At 50.0% G+C, this 17,357-nt stretch overlaps 1 pseudogene; it reads left to right on the plus strand.

The window, feature by feature from the left end:
- The first annotated feature begins 6,475 nt into the window (after window positions 1-6,475).
- LOC129538480 (mitochondrial carrier homolog 1 pseudogene) lies at window positions 6,476-7,572 on the plus strand (annotated as a pseudogene).
- The last annotated feature ends 9,785 nt before the right edge of the window (window positions 7,573-17,357 follow it).

The raw sequence follows: 17,357 nt of genomic DNA on the forward strand, positions 1-17,357 counted from the left end.
ACAGGATGAAAAAACAAGAGCCTAGGAATATGCTACCTACCGGAGACCCACCTTAGGGCAAAGGACCCACACAGATTGAAAGTGAGGGGATGGAACAGGATATTTCATGCAAACGAAAGCTGGAGTTGCAATACTCAAGTCAGACAAAACAGACTAAAGCAAAGGCTGTTAAGGAAAGATAAGGAAGGACAGTGTATAATGGTAAAAGGATTAATACAAGAAAAGGATTTTATATTCCTCAACATAAAGGCACCTAATACGGAAGCACCCAAATATCTAAAACAAATACTAAGACATGAAGGTTGAAACTGATGGGAAAACAATGATAGTAGGAGAATTTTAACACCTCACATCAATGGACAGATCTTGGACAGAAGATCAATAAGGCAACAGAGATCCTAAATGATACAATAGAACAGTTAGACTTAATTGGTATTTTCAGGACATTGCATCCAAACCACAAAAAGGACCATCCATCCCTATAGTGGGTTAACTTGTGACCCCAAAAGGTTCGTCCACTTGGAACTTCAGAATGTGACCTTATTTGGAATAAGAGTCTTTGCAGATATAATTACGGTGAGCATCTTGAGATGCAATCATCTTAGATAAGAGTGGACCTAGACCCAGGCTACCGCTGGTCTTCCCTCCTTCTCATTAAGTTTCATTAAGATTCCCAGTCATAGAATTGCCCCCACTTTTGACCGCATCCAATCCATAGGAAAGTTCTGCTTCCTGGAGCCCTCCTAAATCATCTAACCCAAGTCCAAATCCTAGAGTAAGGCCTTTCTAACACTCTCTGAGTGGCCCCATGGTCCCCATGCTCCCCATGGAGGGCGCTGTCCCTGACTACAAGTCAGAAACCCAACGTGATAATTTTCCTGTCTTCTGGTGGTCTTTGGCTGGAGGTTGTTGACAAAGTCTTCACCCAAAGGTTACCATCTCCAGTGAGGACTGCAGTTGCCCTACCCCCCTCTACCTCCCGCTTCCCTCGCTCCGTTTTCTTCATGGCACCCATTGCCTTCACCCACATTGGATCAATTGCCTATTCACTTTGTATTATTTATGGTTTGTCTCACCCATTCCCAACCCCATTTGAATGTGAGCTCTACTAGGGGCATGGATGGTTATCGGGATTGTTTCTGGATGTATTCAAAATGCCTGGGACAGGGCTTAGCTCATCTACACAAGCAGTAAATATTTGTTGAATGAAAGAACCATTGCTAGGACAGGCACTCCTAACCAACTTGGTCATCAGGAAGGCTTCCCTAGAAATGGAGTGTGAAGGCTTGGATCTGATGGGGGAATAGAGGTGATCCTGCTTGAAAATGGGGAGGAGCTTTCCCAGCAGGTGCAAAAGGCCTGGGGAAGCAAGAGGGTATTTCAGGATTGATGGAGTGCAAGCGCTTTGAAGTGGCTGAAGGGGGAGTTCTGGAAAGGGAGGGCAAGAGATGAGGTTGCAGAGTTGTCAGGGGCCAGAAGAGCTGGGTCATTGGGATCTCAGACTTCACCCCGAGGGTCATGGGGATAGTTGCTCTGCAGCAAGTGGAATCTTCCTGAACCAGGGATCAAACCCATGTCTCCTGAATTGGCAGGTGGATTCTTAATCCGGACCACCAGAGAAGTCCAGAAGGCAGCATTTAAAGGGCAGATGGCAGGATGGTGCTGAGGAAGAGTTGAGGCTGGAGGTGGGAAGACCAGGAACCTGGGTCAAGGTGGCAGCTGCAGAGAGTGGGTGGAGTCCTGGGAGAAGGAAGACACCTGGCCTGGGCATCCGGCCGTTCAGAGGTGCTGTTCCCTGCGGAGGGGGACGCGGAGGAACGGGCTTCAGGAAGGCGCTGAGTGTGAGGACCTTGAGGGAAACATCAGGGGAGACGTCAGGTGGGTTGCACGTATACCTGGAGCTCAAGGTCGGACTGGAGATTCAGGCTCGGAAGATGGCTGCAGTGGGAATGAAGCCTTGGTGGAGATTTCTGAAGACTTCTGCCTGAAGAGCCGCAGCCCTGGGGGCTCAGGGCAGGCAGGGTGTCAGGAAAGGTGGAAGGAGACCCACCACCCCTTTTCCACTCTCTCTGGGGTCTCTAGGTCTCACTTTGCTCCCTAGAGCCCCCTGGCCCCCATGCCTGGAATCACTTGCTAGAATAGAAGAATCCTCTCTCCTAATAATTCACCGCCTCTGGCTTGTTTTGAAGGAAGTGTAAGAGGCTCTTTGTTGCACACAGCACACACGGCCACCGCCGAAGCAGTAGCCGCTCTGGAACCAAAGCCCCACCTGGAGGCGGAGATGGCAGCCTGGACCGCCCTGGGACTCAAGCTCTCATTATTCTGGGAAAGTTCAGAAGTGGGGCCGCGTCAGGGGTCAACCAGAGGCAGTCTGGGCACAATGGCACCATCAGCAGCTCCCAGACAGCAGGGCTGGGAGGCAAGTCTGGCACAGGCTGTCACACTCCCTTCCAACCCCAACGGCCCCAGCCCCCTGCCCCCGAGACTCTGACTAGAGCTGGAGGTAACCCTGTTCAGATGGGAAGGCTTAACCCAGGCTCCCTGGGCTCCATCCCGCTTCCTTCTGCCTCCCCCTGCCGTCTGCCGACCAGCGGGGAGGGCTTCCCTCCTGCCTCCTTGAAGCACCAGCATCTGCAGCCCCCTGAGTGTCCCTCCCTGCCTACCAAGCCATGTCCCACACGTCCTCTGGGATCTTCTTAAAATACAGTTGACAGCACATCACTCCTCATTCCAATGTCCTTCGAGCAGGGACTTGTCCCCAAAGCTTTTGGATCAGAGGCCAAACTCTCCTGGGGCGTCCCAGGCTGCCACTTGACACTTTTTTTTTATTGTCAGTTCCTCAGTGTGCATCCTCCTTCATGCCCTCCCACTTTGTTTCCTACTCACCCTTGGCTCGCATCAATTCCTCTGAATGACCTTCCTTGGTCCCCAGGTTGCTGGAGGAAGGTCAGCTTGAATAGACCTCACTGGGTTTTTTCCACCAGGGTTTCTGGAAGGCAGAGTCTGGGTCTGTGGTGTTGACCACAGTTTCCCAGCAAACCCGCGGTGGGCCAGCCAATAGGGATGACATTGAACTAAATGTATCATGAAGCGCTTCCACTTTGTCCCTTCCCAACATCCTTGGGTCCTGCCCCACTAGATCGGGTCAGCAGGCAGAGTTACTCTCCTCCAGCAACAAGCAGCAGCTGAGTCCAGAGACTGCCATCCCTCCAGTGCCGCCTGGAGGGTCTCAGCCCTGAACCCTGTGACCTGGCAGGGTGTTGGGAGGAGACATCAGCAACTGAAGTCGCATTTCATCAAAGTTCCCAGTCCCTTAGGGGAAGTAAGGGTAGTGAGATAGACCAAGAGTTTCTGTGGGAGAGCTCGAGGGCCCCTGAGAAAGGGAACTTGCCCGGGGTGTCCTGCCTGGAGCAGCGAGCAGCGGAGGGGCTGCTGGATCCTGGCAACCTGGTTCCGTCCCTTCCTGGCAGCAGACCTTGGGCACACTATTTACCTTTCCCTACAAAATAGAAAGCGCCAGGCAACCCTGTCGGGTATGGTGAGCTGAGCGAAGCCAGGCCCCAAGAGCCTTTTGCACGGCGCCTGGTGCGTGGGAAGCCAAGTTCTCCTTCCCAGGCCTTCCCATCACCTTCCTGCATGTGAAAATTCAAATGTGTGCCCCGTCCAGGCCGAGGACGGCTGGGCCAGACCAAGCCGAGGGGACAGAGGACATCAGGGTAGACGTGCTGACTAGGGGCTGTGGGGCAGGGCCCCGGGGCTGAGGAAGACCAGAAAGTCCTAACAGGAGGAAGCAGGGGGACCTGTGGCCTCCTTCAACACCTTGTCATTGCAGCTGGGGAAACTGAGGCTGAGACGTGGCAAGAGTTGCTGTTGGAGTGTTACCTGGAGCCGAGGTTGATACTGCAGTTCTCTTGAACCTACCACACTGAATGTAGGCTTTGAGGGCACATGCTTTAGACACAGACAATTATTTGGCTCAAGATCACAAGGAAGGACTTTCCTGGTGGTCCAGTGGCTAAGGATCCATCTGTTAATGCAGGAGACACAGGTTTGATCCCTGGTGCACGAAGATTCCATATGCTGCAGAGCAACTAAGCCCATTCGTCCACGACTACTGAAGCCCATGTACCCTAGAGCCTGTGCTTGCTGGGAGAAGCCACTGCAATGAGAAGACCACACACCGCAACAAAGCCCGCACACCACAGCCGGCTCACTGGCACTAGAGAAAGCCCACGCGCAGCAACAAAAACCCAGCACGGCCCAAAATAAACAAATAAATAAAGCAAAGGTCACAAGAAAGGTTGTGACAAGCCAGGGACTCAGGGCTGCCAACTCCCTGGGACCCTTCTCTCTACCCCAAGGAGGTCAGGGAATGAGGGTAGATCCCACATTCCAGCATCTTCCCATCTGCTCAACAAACACCAGGTTCTGTGAAAATAGGAGAAAGAGAGACACAGCCAGCTCTCAGCATATAGCCAACAGGGAAGAGATGCTAAGAAAAGAAATCACAAGTAAATATTAGAGTATGACTGTAAAGAGGGCTGTGGAGAAGGGGTTCGTGGATCTGTGCAGGGTGTAGCTAGGGAGGATGCTCCATCTGTGGGGTCAGGAAGGTCTTTGGAGGATGTGATGCTTAAGTTGAAACTCAGGATGAAAAAGGTCATTGTGAGATAATAATTATATATCAGTATTGATATCCACCCCTGGCTCCTGGCACAGAGTTCCTATAAGCTTGTAATTTCCTGACTGAAGTGAACACTAGGAGCATCTTTCATTTTATTGTAGTCACTTGTGGGGGTGGGGGGCTGGGATCCTGGCTGGGGGCTGGTCACCAGGAAGACCAGCCATGATTATAAGCTTGGAATTTTCACACACACACACCCCCCATGCCAACTTCTCCAGGGGAGAGGGCTGGAAATGGAGGTTAGTAATTGATTATGTCCACATAAAGATCCCCAGAGCATGCGTTTTGGGGAGCTTCTAGACGAGCTAACACATCCATGTTGTGGGAGGGTGGCATACCCCAGTGCCACAGGGCAGAGGCTCCTGTGCTCGAGACCTTTCCAGACCTCACAGTATGTGTCTCTTCATCCGGTTGTTCATCTGTATCCTTTGTCGTAACCTTTAATAAACTACTAAAGGTAAGTAAGTGCTTCCCTGAGTTCTGTGAGCCACTCTAACAAATGGATCAAACCCTAGGAGGGCGTCTTTGGAACTGATGCTGGTCAGACTAGCCTCTGAAGTGTGTGGAGAGGGGGGCAGTCTTACGGGACTGAGCCCTTAACCTGTAGAATCTGATTATATCTCTGGGGTGATAGTGGCAGAATGCAGTTGAATTCTAGGGCACAATTCTAGTTGGTATCACAGAGAATTACTTGGCATGGGGGAAATTCCCTGGGAAGATAGGGCTTTTCCCGACACGGTTACCCAGGCAAGAGGGTGGAGTGTATTCCCGACAGAGGGAATGGCATATGCAAAGTCCTGTGGTGGGAGGAAGTACCAAGTTTGTCTTTTCAAGATAGTGGGTTGAAGGCATCTTCTTCCTCTTTTTTCTTGAAAATCATCCTGGGCCCTGACACATACACACACACACACTGAGGAGAACAAGAAATAAGAACTCCATCTTCTAAGAAGATATTTCTGACCTCAAACTAAAATATTGTAGAAAAAAACCAAATACTCTAGATTCCAGTACGGTTAAATAATGGTTATTAAACAATTTTTTTTCCCTCTCGCTCTCGGACTTGTCCTCCTCAGCCCTTCTCTTTCTCACTGTATTAACTAACAAAATTCCAGCGCCTGGCCCTAAGAATGAAAATCACAACTTCTATAAAAACAAGCCTCAGAAAGATGGGGAGGACCTGTCTTTTCTCCCCTGAAGCTGTAGAAACAGAAATACTATACTCCATCATAAAAATGAATTTAAGGATCAGACATGATAGAGGTGAAAGCAAGAAATTTCATGAGCATGTCCAACTTGTTTTCCTGTCCAATGTCTTAGAAAGATTGAAGGCAGGAGGAGAAGGGGACGACAGAGGATGAGACGGTTGGATGGCATCACCGACTCGATGGATGTGAGTTTGAGCAAGCTCTGGGAGTTGGTGATGGACAGGGAAGCCTGGCATGCTGCGGTCCATGGGGTCACAAAGAGTCAGACACAACTGAGCAACTGAACTGAACTGTAGAGACTGTGGGGCTATGCATGAGAAATGTGTTGGCTCTGTTAATGCACATCAATCCTGGGAAGGGTTCTTCGCACAGTCTTGAGAGACAGCCAGGCTTCAGATTGTTCAACATTCTGTGCAAGTAGCTTTTAAATTTCAGACTTAAGACTGGGATGGCAACCGGCTACTTTAACTGATCATTTGAGCCAGGATAATCACTGAAAGGGAGCAGGATGCTACGGTCCTTCCTCCCCAGGCCCTCTGCCTGCCTTTCGTCTGTGGAAAACTTAGTCAAAGAAGTTTAGGCTCCCAGTGGTGCCGCGGGGATGGCAAGAGCCAGCGCTGGAGCCCAAACTCGCCGTGGGGCGGTGGCAGGAGTCAAGGCCTGGGCTCAGGGATCCGCTGCCTGCACCTCTGTGCCCCCCTCAGCCTGCGGCACAGCCCTCCACCCACAGGATGGACGGTGCATCTGGGGACTTGGGCTCTGGGGACAACGCCCTGACCACTGAGGCTCTTTTCGTGGAGCTGGGTACAGGAGTGATGACACTCAGTCTCCATTGAGCATGACTGCTGCTCATCCAGGTGGGTCATGAGACGAGGCCCCCCACCACTGGAACCAGAGTGCTGGGGAGGAAGGTTCTCTACTTCGCACCCCAAGCACATCGTGTGAGTGGACGGAAAGACAGGGCTGCTCCTGGCCTGAGCCCGCAGGCTGACGTCCAGCGCCCTCTCCATGGTGACCCAGAGCAGCAGAAAGAAGGTTTTCCCACCAGATGAGATTGAGCTTTCCAACAAGGATGACATGAAGGCGTCTCTGAAGAAGGTGGTGAAGGAGACCTCCTACACGATGATGATGCCATGGTGGTCGCGCGTGCTGGCCTCCCCCTGCAAGTCATCTCAGTGCACTGCATGGTCCAGTTTGTGGGATGGGAGGCCAAGTCCAGTGGCATGTTGACCTCCGTTGGGAAGATTTTTGAAGAAGAGGGCCTGCTGGGATTCTTTATGGGTTTAAACCCCCACCTCCTGGGAGATTTTCTTGTGGGGCTGTAACATGCTGGCCCATTTCATCAGTGCCTACCTGGTGGATGACAGCATGAGTGATGCCCCGGGGGGGCTGGGGAACAACCAGAATCTAGGTTCCCAGTTCAGCCAGGCCCTGGCCATCCGGGCTGACACCAGATTTGTAATGGGGATTGCAATGAGCCTGCTGACCTTCTCCTTCCTGCTGGTTGGTGATTTCTTGGCCATGAATGACTGCGGGCTGCAGGCTGGGCTCCCTCCTTTGTCCCCAGTGTTAAAATCTTGGATCCATCACTGGAAGTACCTGAGTGTGCAGGGCCAGCTCTTCCGAGACTCCAGCCCACTTTTCCGCCGGGAATCATCAGGAGCATTGTTTGCCCTGGAGTAAGCTGAATCACCTAAAAAACAAAACCACGCTGTCGCAGCCTGTCCACCGCGGGTGAGGCCTGATCATCTCGGGGTACCTGTCAGACGACCACCCCAGCATCACCTACAGCTGCTCTAGCACGGCTGGGCGTCGGTTTCCATATTTCCCGTGCATCTGTCCAGAAGCAGGGGCTGGGTGGGGGTGAGGCTACGTCCAGTGGACTGGGCACTCTCAGACCCGGGGAAGGTGGGCTGGAGCTGGAGAATGGGGGCCGAACCCCTCACTCTGCAGATTTCCCGAGTCTGCCTCGTGCAGGGGGCCAGGGACGGGCTTGTGGAGGCCAGCGTTTCATGGGCAGAGGCTCATGAATTCAGGTATCACCTCCCACTCACACCCTTCAAGTCACCCCCTGCTCGCATCACACAGCTCAGCTGGGAGCTTCGTGTTCGTTCTTTGCAAATAGGATGTGATCCCCTTTCACCAGGCCGCTGTCACGTCCAGGCCTTGGCTAGGAGGCTATCTTTGTTTTTCTCAACACTGCTTGTCTGAGAAGACAGCACCTTCTAAACGGGAAATCGTGTGACTGCTCAGAATGTATTCCCCTTCGCCCCCACCCCACCCTGGTCAAGTCAAAGACTCCTCAGTTTAACGGTGATGCCTCACGTGCAGGATATGGCTATCTGTGCAATCGTGAACACTCAGATGTTAGGCAGATCAATGTCTCTCGTCATATCCAGTTTAAAGTACCTAATAAGATCTGACCCTTTCTCCCGCAAATAAATGCATTAGTGGTGACCTGGGGAAAAAAAGAAAAAATTTAATCAGAGAAATGAGAACATGTGAAAACTAAGGAGACCAAATAGTAATAATGTAGTCATTAAGCATAGTCAAGAATCTTTAGTTCCTTCTCAGTGGCGATACACAACATTCTGAGTCATATCCTGTGAGCTGTCTTATACTGAAACCCCAGGTGGAGAAGTTAACTACGTGATGACCAGAATGTACCCACTTTACCCACCACATGAGCTGGCACAATTCCGAGAACGGCCTCAAAGAAAGAGAAACAAACCAACCCTGGAACTGAAGATTAACTGCCCCTAAAACGATCAAGATGACACTGGTCAGACCACTGATGACCAATATGAAGATAACTGTCAGAGCTGACCGTGCTGTTTCTGCATGTAGCCCCTTCCTTCTGTTTATAAAGTACTCTTGCCTGGAAAATCCCATGGATGGAGGCTGCAGTCCATGGGGTTGCAAACAGTCGGACACGACTGAATGACTTCACTTATACTTCCATCTATAAACCTCTTGCCACTGGCTGCCAGTGGTGATGAGTCGGCCTTTGAACAGACAACTGCCCCTCACCCCCGCCCCTAGTTGCCAGCATCTGAAATAAAGCAAACTTTCCTTTCTGCCAACTTGGCTTGTTATTGGCTTTTGAGCAGCGAGCAGCCAGATCCCACACTCTTTCAGTAACATAATTGTCATGTTATAACTGTATGACTGTTAGCATAACTGACACCATCTTGGGCCCATTCAGCTTCTCCTGTCCTTCCTTCCACTGACCCTAGCCAGGAATGTACTGTGTGGTGCATCACTTCTCTGTCATCAAGGGCTTTGTAGTAATAGATACTGTTTAATAATTTTTAGGTCCACGTGGTTCTATGCTCTGTTAGTCTCCAAACAGTGAGGAAGACCTTTGCTGACTGTTCCTGGTACCCATGAGACTAGCTACCCACTTATAAACCTCAACTTGGGTTTATAAATGGGTAACTTTCAGAAAAAGTTCCTGTTTCCAAGCATCTACCCCACACCCTAGGTTAACCTAGGGTTATATTAATAGAGCTGCCCCCAGTGGGTCCTCAGCAGTGAATGCTGCAGCTGCAAATGTTTCTATTTCATTGTCTGTCCCATCCCACCCTGTGAAGAAGAGACCCTAGAATAAACCGATCCACTGATTATATGGAGCGGCCTCACTCTTTTTTTTATCTCAGGATACCTGATTCTCAGGGACTTCCCTGGAGGTCCAGTGGTTAGGACTCAACACTTTCAATGTCATAGCCCTGGGTTTGACTCCTGGTTGGGGAGCTAAGATTCTGCAAGCCTTGCTGCTGCTGCTGCTGCTAAGTCACTTCAGTCATGTCCGACTGTACGACCCCATAGACGGCAGCCCTTGAGGCAGGGCCAAAAAAAATAATAAAAGATACTTCTTAGTTTGGTTTTTGTTACCTCCTGTAGCTAACAATTGGCAAACCAACTAGGAGACTGAAAACGACACAGAAATGGGCAAATGGGTAGTGTAGGGGCTGGGGTGAGGGAGCCTGTTGGTGGGGGAATCCCAGGCTGGCAAGCTACTTCCATGCGGGGTGACCCGGTGAGGTTTGTGGAATGCTTCCAGGCCAGTGAGTGAGCACAGGGTGCCAGGAAAATGCCAGAGGGCTTACTAGGGGTATTAACCCAAGCGGTGGGAAAGCAAAAGTGGAAAAAAGAAAGTGAGCTAGCTATTGACTATTGCATGGCCTCTACTGTGTGCCCTGAGGATTAGCACAGAAAAGGCACTGCAGCTCAGCAGGGTGCTAGAGACGACAAAAGAGGCGCGGGCTTCAGAGAGGGACGCCCAGACACCTCACTGTTCCACCACCTCAGACATTTTGCCAAAGAAAATACAACAAGAGAAACACACAGAAGTGAGAGAGAGAACTGGAACCCCAAGAGGTGGGATTCTTGGGATAAACACTCATCAGAAGATGAGGACGTAATTATATAGGAAGAAGACCCGAGCATGACCTCTGATCCAAACTAAAACCCAGGGGGGAGTTCCCTGGTGGTCCACTGCTTAGGATTCAGCGTTTTCACTGGGTTCAATCCCTGGTTGGGGAAATGAGACCCCACAAGCTGTGATGTATGGCTGAAAAATAAAGACCACTTCATGGCAAATAGAAGGGGAAAAAACGGAAACTGGCAGATTTTATTTTTCTGGGCTCCAAAATCATTGCAGATGGTGACGGCAGCCATGAAATTAAAAGATGCTTGCTCCTTGGAAGGAAAGCCATGGCAAACCTAGGGAGTGAATTTAAAAGCAGAGACATCATTTTGCCTACGAAGGTCCATCTAGTCAAAGCTATGGTTTTTCCAGTAGTCATGTATGGATGTGAGAGTTGGGCCAGCAAGAAGACTGAGCACTGAAGAACTGATGCTTTCGAACTGTTGTGCTGGAGAAGACTCTCGAGAGTCCTTTGAACAGCAAGGAGATCAAACCAGTCCATCCTAAAGGAAATCAACCCTGAATATTCATTGGAAGGGCTGATCCTGAAGCTGAAGCTCCAATACTTTGGCCACCTGATGCAAAGAACTGACTCATTGGAAAAGACCCTGATGCTGGGAAAGATTGAGGGCAGGGGGAGAAGGGGGCAGCAGAGGATGAGATGGTTGGATGGCATCACTGACTCAATGGACATGAGTTTGAGCAAAGTCCAGAAGATAGTGAAGGACAGGCAAGCCTGGCGTGCTGCAGTCCATTGGGTCACAGAGAGTCGGACATGACTGAGTGACTGAACAACAACAGCAGGGCAGGCTTCCCTCTGGAAACATTTGTATGCAGCTGGGCTAGGAGAAAGCCAGGGTTGCCTCTCCAACTTGATTGAAGGGGTACCTGCAAGTATACACCTGGCTTGGCCCAATGAGGGGGACGTGTAACCTTCACCTTTAAGATGGGTCTCTGTGGAAGACAGACAGGAAATAATGAAGGAGTCGGGAATGAAATGTGCCATCTGTGCTCCTAATTTTCAAGTTATCTACAGCAAGAGTGAAGGATCTTATCCTGTAGTCCGCTCCAGGAACTTGGTACTAGACCGTAGTTCAGGTTTGGCCCCGTGGTTAATCAACACATTCAGATGGTGGCAGCTGTGACAGCTGATCTGAGTGACTCTGAAAAGGTCTGACATAAGGGAAGTAGGTGGGTAGATAAAGCCAAAGAGAAAAAAGCAAAAAGTGAGGCAACTAAGAAAGGGGCCAAACTAGAATTTCTCACAAACTATTATGACAATACCTAGTACTGTAAGTGAGCAGGACTCTATGGGGCCTTCCACAGAGGACAGAACCCCACCATGTACTTCCCCCGCCTCTTGTTCGTAGAAAAACTGTAGCCTCCTACACTTTCCCAAATTCCAAAGGATAAATTTGATCAGGAAAGTTGACAAAATGCAGGAACAAAGGAAAAGAGTCAAGCAAGACAAAATAATAATCGTTTATCCATAAAACAAAGACAAGATCCTTTAGCTCCTCCTCCAGGGCTAGAGATAATATCCTGAGCTCCGTCTTTCGAGCTGTTTTGCAGATACTGAAAGCCCACAAGGTGGAAGAAGTTCTGTATGTTGCCCATAAGCACGTAGACCCCAGATCAGTTGAAAACAGAAAGTTGATGTTAACTCTCAATGACCTTCAGTTCATTCAGTTCAGTCGCTCAGTCGTGTCCGACTCTCTGCGACCCCATGAATCACAGCACGCCAGGCCTCCCTGTCCATCACCAACTCCCGGAGTTCACCCAAACTCATGTCCATACAGTCAGTGACGCCATCCAGCCATCTCATTCTCTGTCGTCCCCTTCTCCTCCCGCCCCCAACCTTTCCCAGCATCAGAGTCTTTTCCAGTGAATCAATTCGTCAATGACCTTACCACCAACCAATCAGAAGAAAGTCCACGAGCTGATCACACACCTCAAAACCCTCTCCTTCTCCCTGTCTTTAAAAACCTTTCCTTAATAGCCATTGGAGAGTTTGGGTCTTTTGAGCATCAGCTGCCCTGGATTTCTTGCTTGGCACCCTGCAGTAAACACTGCACTTGCCTTTTCCACAACCCAGTGTCAGAAGAATGGCTTTACTGCCCTTGGGCAAGTGGACAAGTTTGGTTCAGTAACTGTATTAGCTGGGACCCTCTAAGGAGAATATGGATAAACACTCTAATTCAGTCCTCTTCACCCTATGAGAAGCATTATCCAAACAAAACTAGTTTATTCCCCTAATAGCAGGAGTAAAAGGGGAAGAAGCACTGTCCTGTGTCCCATTGCTGTGGGAAGATGAAAAACAGGGTGGGTACCCCGACTCCTAGACATTGGTGTGGGGTCAAGCTTGCTCCTTGGTGCCAGCTACAGGAGGCAAGTGGAGGCCCCCTGTTGAACTATTTCTTTATTCCGTATCAATAAACAGAATATTCTGGCTTTAGCTGATACTGGTGTTGAGTGTACCCTGATTCATGGGAATCCATCCAAGTTCCAAAGGGAAATACGAACCATTGATGGACATGAAGGCCAAACAGTACAGGTGAAACAAATGCAATTGTATTTACAGATCAGAAGGCTGCCTCCCTGTCCCTTCCTGGTTTATATTTTGCCCACACCCGGTAAGGTGCATGTGGGTGTCCTACAGGACCTGGGCCTTGCCACTCACCATGGGTGAGTTCCGTTTACAGAAGCCAGTGATCAAGCTAAAGGGGACCCTGTACCACTGCCTGTCCTTTGGAGAGTGGTGGCAATAAAACAACATTGCCTATTTGCGGGACAGGAAGAACAGGCTACAATCAAGGAACTGGAGAAAGTGGGGGTTATAAGGGGCTTCCCAGGTGGTGCTAGTGGTAAAGAATCTGCCTGCCAATGCAGGAGACGTAAGAGATGTGAGTTTGATCCTTGGGTTGGGAAGATCCCCTGGAGTAGGAAATGGCAATCTACTCCAGCATTCTTGCCTGGGAAATCCCATGGACAGACAGCCTGGAGGGCTACAGTCTGTGGGGACACGAAAGAGTCGGACATGACTGAAGCAACTCAGCACGCCTGTTGCAGGAAGGGGGACCCCTTCCAGGGGCCAAAACTGGGCTCTTATCTGACACTCGGAAATGACTTGTCCGAGGAGACATGTGCTGACAAAGCAAGAGATTGTATTGGGAAAGGGCGCCCAGGCCGAGAGCAGTAAGGTAAGGGAACCCAGGAGAACAGCTCTGCCACATGGCTCTCAGTCTCGGGTTTATGGTGATGCGATTAGTTTCTGGGTTTTTAGCCAATCATTCTGACTCAGAGTCCTTCCTAGCCTTGTTCGGCCAAATGGATGCCAGGAAGAAGGATTCTGGGAGGTGGTCGGACATGCAGTGTATCCTCTTGACCTTTCCTGAACTCTTCCGGTTGGTGGTGGCTCATTAGATCCGTGTTCCTTACCAGGACTTCCTGTCATAAAACAGCTCATGCAAACGGTTACTATGGTGCCTGGCCAGGGTGGGTGGTTTCAATCAGAGTGCTTCCCCTAACATGCCTGCATGCACCCACAGGGGTTATAAGACTGGCACAAAGCCCACTCAATAGCGCCATGTGGCTGGATGAAAAACCAAACAGCACCTGGTACATGGCAGTCTGTGTGAGAGTTCCAAACACAGCCAGAGTCTTGGATACGATCTCATCTCTCAAGACATATCATTGTCCCTTGGATTTTTCTAATGCCTTTCTCAGCTTACCCTTAGACAGGGAGTCCTGGGACCAATGTGCCTTCACATGGGAAGGGAGAGAATGGACTTCTACTGTCTTGCCTCCTGGTTATCCGCACAGTCCTACTACATGGGATGGTGGCCCAGGACTTTCTCCCTCTTTTGTTCTCTTTCATTACACTGATGATATCATGATAACCTGTGATGACTTGCTGTCTTTCCCAACCCACTGCATCTTCTCAGGAACATTTATAATCTTGAAGATGAGAGGTAAGCGCTGACAAGTGAACGCAAAGACTGGGACAGTTGGTCAAGTTCTTGGGTGTTCTCTGGTCTGGTGAGACCAAAAGGATGGCTGAGACCGTCTTTGATAAAAACACAGGCATATCCACATCCTGTAGTGTAAGGGTTATCAGCCTTTATAGGGCTGAGGGGGTACTGGTGGCCTTTTTTTCTCCATCCCCACTTGCCCAGATATGAAGACCCTATATGCTTTAGTAGAAAAGCAACAATCTGGGACTGGAATATCCCACAATAAGAGCCTTTTGTAAAGACCAAATGGGTTGTCAAACATGTCCAAGGACAGAATGTGTTAATGCTGAACACAAGGAGTGAACTGGATATAAGTGTACATCTGGAAGGGTTCGAATGGGAACTGTTTGACAGCAACAAAACGGGGAAAGAGCCCTGCTGGGATTCTGGTCTCAGTTACAGAAAGGGGCAGAGAACTGGTCTCAGTCCAGCTCAGTTCAGTCGCTCAGTTGTGTCGGACTCTTTACGACCCCATGAACTGCAGCATGCCAGGCTTCCCTACCCATCACCAACTCCCGGAGCTTGCTCAAACTCATGTCCATCGCATCACTGATGCCTCTGTGATGCCCAGAGAACTGGTCTAGTCCTGTAGAAAAACAATCCATAGCAGTGTTAACTTAAACATATAGTCACAACCTGAAAGTAGAGAGTCATTTATTGGGTGGGAACGTTTGGGACTCTGAACCCGGGAGACAGCATCTCAGTAGCTCTGAGAAAACTGCTCCAAGGAGGTGCAGGGCTGGGGGGTTGGGGAGGCAGGCTATACACAAGTTTGCGACAAAGGAAGCAGGCAGTCTGAACAACAAAGATCAGGAATCAAGCTAAAGAATTTGGCATTCTGTGTATGGGAAGTTGCGAGTCTCTGGGCTCACTGAATTCATTCCTCATTCCTTCAGATGCACCTCAGCTATCTGGGGCCAATCCTGTTTCCTTGTTCACCTAAAGGAGTGGCAGATGACTGCTTCTTGCATTCCCCCAGCTCCCCAGCCATCACCGTAGGGAGTGGCAGCATCTGCTGGATGGCAGAAATTGCTGATGGCTGTGTCATTTCTTACTGATATGGTGACCCCATGGATTGTAGCCTGCCAGGCTCCTCTGTCCATGGAATTCTCCAGGCCAGAATACTGGAGTGGGTAGCCGTTCCCTTCTCCAGGGGATCTTCCCAATCCAGGAATCGAACCCAGGTCTCCTGCATTGCGGGCGGATTCTTTACCAACTGAGCCACCAGGGAAGCCCCGATATGGCAGGAAGTATTTTCAATTCATAGCAGTTTCCCTTGCTTTACAACAAACTGAGGATCTGACCACCAACTTACCCTTCGGCTTACTGGCTCCGCTGCCTGTGGGCCGATGGGTTAAGGACCTGCTTTCAAAACCTAAGTGTGCCTGTGCACAGCTGAGTACTTTACACAAGTGCGTTCACACCTTCAACAGAGAAGCACCTTTTACACCCAATCCCGTCTCTCAGGTGTTCAGGTTTCATTAGGCCCAGTGGCCACCAGAGCCGCTCTGCCGCTCACCTGTGGCACCCTTTGTAAAGCACAGGTATGAAAAGGTTTGGAATGCCCCCTGCTCATGCATGGTACATGGAAGGCAGCTGTAGGGGCAACCCATCTTTGTACCAGACAACTCATCTGGATTTGTTTGGATTCTGACGTCATCTGGTTCAGGAAGCAGTCAGTGGGCAGAACTCAAGGTGGTGACCACTCACCAGTCCAATGCCCCCCAACCTTGGCACTGTCAATGAGGCAGCGTGGAAAGGCTTGACAATGTGGATGTCTCAGTGGTATCAAGACAACTGGAAAACATTCAATAAACCTCTGCGGGGACTGAATTATGGACTGATATTTGGGCTGCCTGCAGGCAACCAGGTGCCAGTGTGCCTGTGTGGCTCATTTCAGCCCATTCACCCTTCACTCCACCTAGCAGTCATACAGCTAGTGCATTAACCAGCTCCAAAGCCCTATTACTGGAGGAATTACAAACCCCCTCTGATGTGGCAGAATGGCTCCACTGAAAGAAAAAAGGCTCTGTTTATCCTCAAATATGTGGATTCCCAAGCTGTAGCTCATTTGAGGTGCTGACCCTTGAGACACCCCAGCAGGTAACGTCAGACGCTTTAACCATCTGGTTCCCAGATGGCAAGTGGACTACACAGGGTTTCGGTGGGTGTCGGAAGGGTATCCGTGTGCTTTAAACCTGTACCCACACAGCCACTGGATCAGCGGAAGCCTTTGCCTGTAAGAGCCAATTGGGCCGTTACAATGAAAGGCCTGTCAAAATTGGAAGTTAAGGAACACTGGCCCAAATTGATGGTGATCAAGGAACTCATTTCAGTGGACATGAAATGCAAGAGTGGGCAGAAGCCTGAGGAAGTTTTCGGACTTTTCATTTTCTTTACAGCCCCACTGCAACTGGACTGGTTAATTGGATTTTTTTTTTTTTTAGTATTTATTTATTTATGGGATCTAGCTGCTGCATGTGGGATCTAGTTCCCTGACTAGGGATGGAACCCAGCCCCCTGCGTTGCTAGTGCAGAGTCTTAGCCACTGGGACAGCAGGGAAGTCCCTATCTTGCTCATGCTCAGTCGTGTCTGACTCTTTGTGATCCCCCTGGACTGTAGCCCACCAGACTCCTCTGTTCATGGGGTTTCCCAGGCAAGAATACTGGAGTGGGTTGCCCCTAACTGGATGTTAAAAGCCACCTTAACAGGTGTATCTTTGACAGCACATTGCAAGGTTGATCCCCTTGTATCTGACAATCTGCATGTGAACGGCTTGGACAACCAGGGCGCTGAGAAAGCCGGTACAAAAGGGAGGTTTTTTTCCTATCCTTTGGGAGGAAGGTCTTATTTTTGTTTGTTTGCTTTGCAGCTGCCGCTGGACTTCCCACCTGGTGTTACTTAGTTCACTGGTATTTAAATTGGTCTCACCTCCTGGGTGACTTTTATCCTAAGCCCTTGGGTGATGGGACTTGTCTTGGTATTGCCCTCACTCCGGGATTTTATACGGGAATGGGCCCCACAC

The sequence above is a fragment of the Moschus berezovskii genome, chromosome 2 (genome assembly GCF_049115385.1).
Source record: "Moschus berezovskii isolate FMDL1 chromosome 2, NW_MosBer_1.0, whole genome shotgun sequence".
Taxonomy (NCBI): domain Eukaryota; kingdom Metazoa; phylum Chordata; class Mammalia; order Artiodactyla; family Moschidae; genus Moschus; species Moschus berezovskii.